General features: G+C 42.5%; 1 pseudogene; it reads left to right on the top strand.

Annotated features, from left to right (window-relative positions):
* Positions 1 to 2,192: 2,192 nt before the first annotated feature.
* LOC139264852 (U2 spliceosomal RNA) lies at positions 2,193 to 2,424 on the top strand (annotated as a pseudogene).
* The last annotated feature ends 7,050 nt before the right edge of the window (positions 2,425 to 9,474 follow it).

The raw sequence follows: 9,474 nt of genomic DNA, 5'->3' as shown, positions 1-9,474 counted from the left end.
CAGACTCGTTACACATTACCAGATCTAAAATAGTTTGCTCCCTGGTTGGTTCCACAATGTATTATTCCAAGAAGCTCTCTGAATCCACTCTTTCAAAATCTTTCAGAATTTAAAAGACCCCTATTAGGTCGCCCCTCAGCCTACTCTTTTCAAGAAAAAAGAGACCCATCCTGTTCATCCTTTCCTGATAGGTATAACCTTGCATTTCTGTAAATCTGTGGACATTTCCTTGTCTACTATGTTAGTTGCTTCCTCAAAAATTCAATTAGGTTCATTAGACATGACCTACTTTTAGAAATCCATGTTGGCTCTCTCTAATCAGCTCACATTCTCACATCACTCTGTCCTTAATTATAGTTTTAATAACTTCTCCACAACAGATGTTAGACTAATTACATATTTAACCTATTCTTAAATGTGACATGGTCTCTGCTTCAATCTGATTGCAAGCAACAGCCTCACACTTGTCTGTGTAAAAGAAATTTTCTCCTGCTTGCTGTTTTAAATCTCATAAATGTAATCTTATATCTGTATCCCCTCATTCTAAATCCCCTGAATCATTGGAAAAAGTCTGTTTCTATCTACTCAGTCCCATCTCGGTCACACCTTGGGACGTTTCACTATGTTAAAGGCACGAGATAAATAAAGTTATTATTATCTCTTCATAATTTTAAACATCTCTCTCAAATCAACACCTTATAGTGTATTTGATGCAGTAAAACATTCCAAGGAACTTTGCAGGACAGTAATCAGACAAAAATTGACAGCGAGCCAAAGAAGAAGACATTAGGACAGGTGACCAAATAATTGGTCAAAGAGGTAGGTTTTAATCACTTGTCAGATTGCTCAGGTAGTGAAAGCTGGGCAGTTTTGTGCTGTAAACTTAATTGAGAACAGCATTGGAGCTAGCCAGAAGGACAAACTTTCATCCTTACAACCTCGATTTGAAACTAATTTTCAGTCATGAAATGAAAGTCCCCCTGATCTGATTGCAATGCACTTTATATATACACAAGATAAAAAATTGGCAAATAGAAATTGTAAAAATACAGACTAGATTTAATACAGGCCAATTTTAGGAACTAGCACAGGAAGCCTTGTGCACTGAGAACATGTAGAAATGGACAGAAAATTGGGAAGTGGCAACGATTTCTAGATATGTGCTCCCGACGGGCAAGGCTCCCTGCAGGAGCACACAATTATAAAATTGGCTCTTTAGGGTTAATGGAGATGGTCTTAACCATCATTCATGTGTTAAGCTTTTACAGTGAAATGGCAGCCAACCATTTGACCTTGGTGGGGCCATCATAGCTGAATCCATTCTGTCCTCACCTGGTTTCCATCCAGGTGCTGGGGTCGCTGTGTAGCAATCGAGACTGTGAACCTATGTAATTTTCCCTCCCCTTGTCAGAGGTGCTGAAGCCAATTGTTGTGTCTTACCCACCACCCTGGGGAATGAGATAGATCAAGTGGAGTAAGTCTCAGTAGGTGAACATTGATCATAATATCATAAGATTTCGATTAGCTATGGAAAAGGACAGGGAGCAATCTAGAGTAAAAATGTTTAACTGGGGGAAGGCCATTTTCAGTGGGATGAGAACGGATCTGGCCTGGGTAAACTGGAATCAAAGGTTGGCAGGCAAAACTGCAGTGGACCAATGGGCTTCCTTTAAAGAGGAAATAGTTCGGGTATAGTCGAGGTATTTCCCACTAGGGGGAAAGGTAGGGCAACTGAAGTCAGAGCTCCATAGATGACAAAAGAGATAGAAAGTAAGATGAAGCAGAAAAAGAGCGGATGTTTGACATGTCAGGTCGAGAATGCATCTGAGAATCAGGCTGAATGTAGAAAGTTCGGAGGAGAAGTGAAAAAGAAAATAAGAGGGGCAAAGAGAGGATATGAGAATAGAATAGCAGCTAACATAAAAGGTAATAATCCAAAAGTCTTCTATAGGCATACAAATAGTAAACGGGTAGTAAGAGGAGCGGTGGGGCCGTTTAGGACCAAAAAGGAATGCTACGCATGAAGGCAGAGGGCATGGCTGAGGTACTACTGAGTACTTTGCATCTGTCTTCACCAAGGAAAATGCTGCCATAGACATAGTAAAGGGGGAGGTAGAGGAGCTACCGAATGGGATAAGAATTGATAAACGAGGTACAGTACTAGAAAGGCTGGCTGTACTTAAAGTAGATAAGTCGCTTCTCGGCCTTTTGGCTAAGATCATGCGTAACTGACCTGACCAGCCACCATGACCTCCGGGTGGTTCTCCCTGGATCAGGAAGGTATATGCTTGCTTTTTTGGAAACAGGAGGTGGGTGGGGTGGCTTGACCCATCCACCTCCACGGAGGTGTGTGGGGGACCTGACCCATCCACCTCCATGGCACGAACCTGGTATTGCAGTACTTCCAGGAACGGTGCAGTGGCTCTAGGCCTTTTGGCTAAGAGCATTGGTGCAGAGTGATCCTTGGCGTGTGCAAGGTGACCTCTGGCGTTTGTGATTTGACAAAGAATTGGAACGATTGGCTACGAATTTAAAAAAAAAGATAAGTCACCAGGATGGGATGCATCCTAGGATGTTGAGGGAAATGACGGAATAAATCATGGAGGTATTGGCCATAATTTTCCAATCCTCCTTAGAAATGGGGTTGGTGCTAGAAGACTGGAGAATTGCAAATGTTACACCCTTGTTAGAAACATAGAAACATAGAAAATAGGTGCAGGAGTAGGCCATTCGGCCCTTCTAGCCTGCACCGCCATTCAATGAGTTCATGGCTGAACATTCAACTTCAGTACCCCATTCCTGCTTTCTCGCCATACCCCTTGATCCCCCTAGCAGTAAGGACCTCATCTAACTCCTTTTTGAATATATTTAGTGAATTGGCCTCAACAACTTTCTGTGGTAGAGAATTCCACAGGTTCACCACTCTCTGGGTGAAGAAGTTCCTCCGCATCTCGGTCCTAAATGGCTTACCCCTTATCCTTAGACTGTGACCCCTGGTTCTGGACTTCCCCAACATTGGGAACATTCTTCCTGCATCTAACCTGTCTAACCCCGTCAGAATTTTATATGTTTCTATGAGGTCCCCTCTCATTCTTCTGAACTCCAGTGAATACAAGCCCAGTTGATCCAGTCTTTCTTGATAGGTCAGTCCCGCCATCCCGGGAATCAGTCTGGTGAACCTTCGCTGCACTCCCTCAATAGCAAGAATGTCCTTCCTCAGGTTAGGAGACCAAAACTGTACACAATACTCCAGGTGTGGCCTCACCAATGCCCTGTACAACTGTAGCAACACCTCCCTGCCCCTGTACTCAAATCCCCTTGCTATGAAGGCCAACATGCCATTTGCTTTCTTAACCGCCTGCTGCACCTGCATGCCAACCTTCAATGACTGATGTACCATGACACCCAGGTCTCTTTGCACCTCCCCTTTTCCTAATCTGTCACCATTCAGATAATAGTCTGTCTCTCTGTTTTTACCACCAAAGTGGATAACCTCACATTTATCCACATTATACTTCATCTGCCATGCATTTGCCCACTCACCTAACCTATCCAAGTCGCTCTGCAGCCTCACAGCATCCTCCTCGCAGCTCACACTGCCACCCAACTTAGTGTCATCCGCAAATTTGGAGATACTACATTTAATCCCCTCATCTAAATCATTAATGTACAGTGTAAACAGCTGGGGCCCCAGCACAGAACCTTGCGGTACCCCACTAGTCACTGCCTGCCATTCTGAAAAGTACCCATTTACTCCTACTCTTTGCTTCCTGTCTGACAACCAGTTCTCAATCCATGTCAGTACACTACCCCCAATCCCATGTGCTCTAACTTTGCACATCAATCTCTTGTGTGGGACCTTGTCGAACGCCTTCTGAAAGTCCAAATATACCACATCAACTGGTTCTCCCTTATCCACTCTACTGGAAACATCCTCAAAAAATTCCAGAAGATTTGTCAAGCATGATTTCCCTTTCACAAATCCATGCTGACTTGGACCTATCATGTCACCTCTTTCCAAATGCACTGCTATGACATCCTTAATAATTGATTCCATCATTTTACCCACTACCGATGTCAGGCTGACCGGTCTATAATTCCCTGTTTTCTCTCTCCCTCCTTTTTTAAAAAGTGGGGTTACATTGGCTACCCTCCACTCCATAGGAACTGATCCAGAGTCAATGGAATGTTGGAAAATGACTGTCAACGCATCCACTATTTCCAAGGCCACCTCCTTAAGTACTCTGGGATGCAGTCCATCAGGCCCTGGGGATTTATCGGCCTTCAATCCCATCAATTTCCCCAACACAATTTCCCGGCTAATAAGGATTTCCCTCAGTTCCTCCTCCTTACTAGACCCCCCGACCCCTTTTATAACCGGAAGGTTGTTCGTGTCCTCCTTCGTGAATACCGAACCAAAGTACTTGTTCAATTGGTCCGCCATTTCTTTGTTCCCCGTTATGACTTCCCCTGATTCTGACTGCAGGGGACCTACATTTGTCTTTACTAACCTTTTTCTCTTTACATATCTATAGAAACTTTTGCAATCCGTCTTAATGTTCCCTGCAAGCTTCTTCTCATACTCCATTTTCCCTGCCCTAATCAAACCCTTTGTCCTCCTCTGCTGAGTTCTAAATTTCTCCCAGTCCCCAGGTTCGCTGCTATTTCTGGCCAATTTGTATGCCACTTCCTTGGCTTTAATACTATCCCTGATTTCCCTTGATAGCCACGGTTGAGCCACCTTCCCTTTTTTATTTCTATGCCAGACAGGAATGTACAATTGTTGTAGTTCATCCATGCGGTCTCTAAATGTCTGCCATTGCCCATCCACAGTCAACCCCTTAAGTATCATTCGCCAATCCATCTCAGCCAATTCACGCCTCATACCTTCAAAGTTAGCCTTCTTTAAGTTCTGGACCATGGTCTCTGAATTAACTGTTTCATTCTCCATCCTAATGCAGAATTCCACCATATTATGGTCACTCTTCCCCAAGGGGCCTCGCACAACGAGATTGCTAATTAATCCTTTCTCATTACATAACACCCAGTCTAAGATGGCCTCCCCCCTAGTTGGTTCCTCGACATATTGGTCTAAAAAACCATCCCTTATGCACTCCAGAAAATCCTCCTCCACCGTATTGCTTCCAGTTTGGTTAGCCCAATCTATGTGCATATTAAAGTCACCCATTATAACTGCTGCACCTTTATTGCACGCACCCCTAATTTCCTGTTTGATGCCCTCCCCAACATCACTACTACTGTTTGGAGGTCTGTACACAACTCCCACTAACGTTTTTTGCCCTTTGGTGTTCTGCAGCTCTACCCATATAGATTCCACATCATCCAAGCTAATGTCCTTCCTAACTATTGCCTTAATCTCCTCCTTAACCAGCAATGCTACCCCACCTCCTTTTCCTTTTATTCTATCCTTCCTGAATGTTGAATACCCCTGGATGTTGAGTTCCCAGCCCTGCTCATCCTGGAGCCACGTCTCCATAATCCCAATCACATCATATTTGTTAACATCTATTTGCACAGTTAATTCATCCACCTTATTGCGGATACTCCTTGCATTAAGACACAAAGCCTTTAGGCTTGTTTTTTTAACACCCTCTGTCCTTTTAGAATTTTGCTGTACAATGGCCCTTTTTGTTCTTTGCCTTGGGTTTCTCTGCCCTCCACTTTTCCTCATCTCCTTTCTGTCTTTTGTTTTTGCCTCCTTTTTGTTTCCCTCTATCTCCCTGCATTGGTTCCCATCCCCCTGCCATATTAGTTTAACTCCTCCCCAACAGCACTAGCAAACACTCCCCCGAGGACATTGGTTCCGATTCTGCCCAGGTGCAGACCGTCCGGATTGTACTGGTCCCACCTCCCCCAGAACCGGTTCCAATGCCCCAGGAATTTGAATCCCTCCCTGCTGCACCATTGCTCAAGCCACGTATTCATCTGAGCTATCCTGCGATTCCTACTCTGACTAGCACGTGGCACTGGTAGCAATCCCGAGATTACTACTTTTGAGGTCCTACTTTTTAATTTAGCTCCTAGCTCCTTAAATTCATTTCGTAGGAACTCATCCCTTTTTTTACCTATGTCATTGGTACCAACGTGCACCACGACAACTGGCTGTTCTCCCTCCCTTTTTAGAATGTCCTCCACCCGCTCCGAGACATCCTTGACCCTTGCACCAGGGAGGCAACATACCATCCTGGAGTCTCGGTTGCGGCCGCAAAAAAGGATGTAAAGATAAACCCAACAATTATAGGCTGGTAAGTTTAACATCGGTAGTGGGGAAGCTTTAGAAACAATAATCAGGGACAAAATTAATAGTCACTTGGACAAGTGTAGATTAATTAAGGAAAGCCAGCACGGATTTGTTAAAGGCAAATTTTGTTTAACCAACTTGATCAAGTTTTTTGATGAGGTAACAGAGAGGGTTGACGTGGTGTACATGGATTTGCAAAAGGCGCTCGACAAAGTGCCACATAATAATAAGCTTGCCAGCAAAATTAAAGCTCATGGAATAAAATGGACAGTGGCAGAATGGATAAGAAATTGGCTAAGTGTCAGGAAACAGAGAGTAGTGACGAACGGTTGTTTTTCAGACTGGAGGAAGGCATACAGTGGGATTCCACAGGGGTTTGTACTAGGACAAGTTCTTTTCTTGATATATATTAATGACTTGGATGTGCATGTACAAGGCATAATTTCAAAATTTGTAGATGACACAAAAGCTGAAAGTATAGTGAACAGTGAGGAGGATAGTGATAGACTTCAAGAGTACATAGACAGGCTGGCAGATGCCCAAAATATTTTCTTTGAACATCATTCAGTTTTGGTGCAGTTTTAATCTCCTTACCTAAGGAAGGATATACTTGTCAGAGAGGGAGTGCAATGAAGGTTCACCAGACGGATTCCTGAGATGGGTGGATTATTCTATGAGGAGAGATTGAGTAGACTAAGCCTATATTCTCTAGAATTTAGAAGAATGAGAGGTGATCTCATTGAAACATACAAAATTCTGACAGTTTTGACAGGGAAGATGCAGGGAGGTTGGGAAGTCTAGAACTGAGGGTCGACCATTTAGAACTGAGATGAGTTCCCGGGAGGCTCAGTTGTTGAGTATATTCAAGCCAGAGATTGACAGAATTTTGGATATTAAGGGAACCAAGGGATATGGGAATAGTGCAGGAAAATGGAGTTGTGGTAGAAGATCAACCATGATCTTATTGAATGGCGGAGCAGGCTCGAGGCGCTGAATGGCCTACACCTGCTCCTATTTCTTACGTTCTTATGTTCTTATTCAGTTGCTGGGAAGTTGCAACTAGGACAAAAATAGTCACTTATGCAGATAACAGCCACCAATGGTTCATTAACATAATTTAACACAGCATAATGCAATTTCTATTTTTTGCTACAGCAGAAATCTTAGGATTAACCATCAAGGGTTGGGGAAAGAGAGACCTGAAACGCGCTGTTCTTTTTCTGCACATTTATGAGAGCAGATAAACATTTGTGAACTGTTTGGCCCTGAAATACTGCATGGTATTTTAGGCCTTTTATGTTCAGTTCTTAGAGTCTGCCGAACTCCACCCTCAGGTGAGGTTCTTCAATAATTTTGTCAAAAAATCAGTATAAGTACAAAATAAAAACTCTGTTCAGTACAATTATCAACAAGAACAAATTCACTCCCTTGGAATAATATTCACACAAAATAAAATACATGTGAAGATACCACTTTTTTTTGACTTATCAAATTTTAATAGTGAAGTGTAGATTTTCTTAGTCCTTGCATGCTGCAAGCATGCATTAGAAAATCATGGGCAGTGGACAAGGTACCTTGTCACGTGTGACGACCTGGATATTCTACTCTTGATTTTTGTTTTTTTGCTGTGCCATGTGTGTTTTTTACTTTTCTTTCCTCTTTCCCCTTTTAAATGTATTCATTAACCACCTTGCTTTGTATTGAATTTTATTTGCCATTTATCTACCCACTCTGCAGCCTGTGCATAAAACCATGAGGTAGTACATTTTCTGTTTTTTGATCAAATGTAAAGTACTTGTATTTCTGGTCTTTCTGAATCCCTGCTAATTTAAATGGTGGGTGCTCTTCTGTTTCCTGGTGACGTTTTCACTGATCTCACCTGTAAGCAACCAACCAACATGTTCACACCTGCAGTAACACCTATTTTGAGATGTTTCGGGCAACTTTTATGTTTCCTAACTAGCAGAAAAGATGAAATGGTGGAAAGTCCAGCTGGCAAACTGATGATGATGACCTGACACAAATTTGCTCAAAACTTGCCTGCCTTGATTCACAACTTGATCCAGCCCAATTCCTGCTGAATTTTAACTACATTAGCTACTGTATACAATTATCATTTCAGCCCATATGTTCATCTTTGGCTAAGGAAAGTTCTAATGAATATTGCAGTGAGCACAAACTGGAAATAAACTGGTTGAGCAAATATTGTCAGCTTGCCAGTTACTACAATATACAGTGGAGCCATTGACATAGATACAATTGTGCATTGCAGTAGTTAATGTCTTGTGGTATTATGGTAAGCTTGCTTGAGCTGTACCTTGTTTTTTTTAATTTGGTGTGAGCAGTTCTATTCATTTCACTCATAACTGCACAAAACAATTGTATATGCTAAGTTTGTCTACGCTGTCCAAATTAAGAGTAGCTGACTTGAATTTATAAGTATTGATTTCTTGGTTTTGAATGAAATGCTCACACATTCAAATGAATAAACTAATAAACAGTCGAAAGCCATCCGTAGTTTTGTGGAGATGATTTCTCAAATCTCAAAAATCACAAGATAAGGAAGGACATTCAACCCATTTTAGCTCATCCATCCAGAATAAACATCAAATTCCCCACTACAACAACAAACTGTTTCTTAAATGATTTTTTTATTTGTTCATGGGATGTGGGCATCGCTGGCAAGGCCAGCATTTATTGCACATCCCTAATTGCCCTTGAGAAGGTGGTGATGAGCCGCCTTCTTGAACCACTGCAGTCCGTGTGGTGAAGGTACTCCCACAGTGTTGTTAGGGAGGGAGTTCCAAGATTTTGACCCAGATCTTTGAAGGAACGGCGATATACTTCCAAGTCAGGATGTTGTGTGACTTGGAGGGGAACTTGGAGGTGGTGGTGTTCCCATGCGCCTGCTGCCCTTGTCCTTCTAGGTGGTAGAGGTCACGGGTTTGGGAGGTGCTTCCACTAGTCTACCCAGAAGTACATTCCACCTGTTGATCAGTCTCTATATGAAGCATTTTCAGATATCAGCCCTAAATTTGCCTTTTGCTAGCTTTAACTTATGCTCTACTATTGTGAAATTGAGTTCCAGATTTACTTTTTCTATACCAGTTACTGTTTTATATGATCTGAGGTCCCCTATCCATCACATTCTTCCATGCTGAAAAGCCCAAGTTTCTCCAGTGGTTCTTCATAACTCAGTCCACTGACACTAG

The sequence above is a fragment of the Pristiophorus japonicus genome, chromosome 5 (assembly GCF_044704955.1).
Source record: "Pristiophorus japonicus isolate sPriJap1 chromosome 5, sPriJap1.hap1, whole genome shotgun sequence".
Lineage (NCBI taxonomy): Eukaryota > Metazoa > Chordata > Chondrichthyes > Pristiophoridae > Pristiophorus > Pristiophorus japonicus.
The sequence above is the reverse complement of the archived record's forward strand: the minus strand, read 5'-3'. Positions and strand labels throughout refer to the sequence as shown.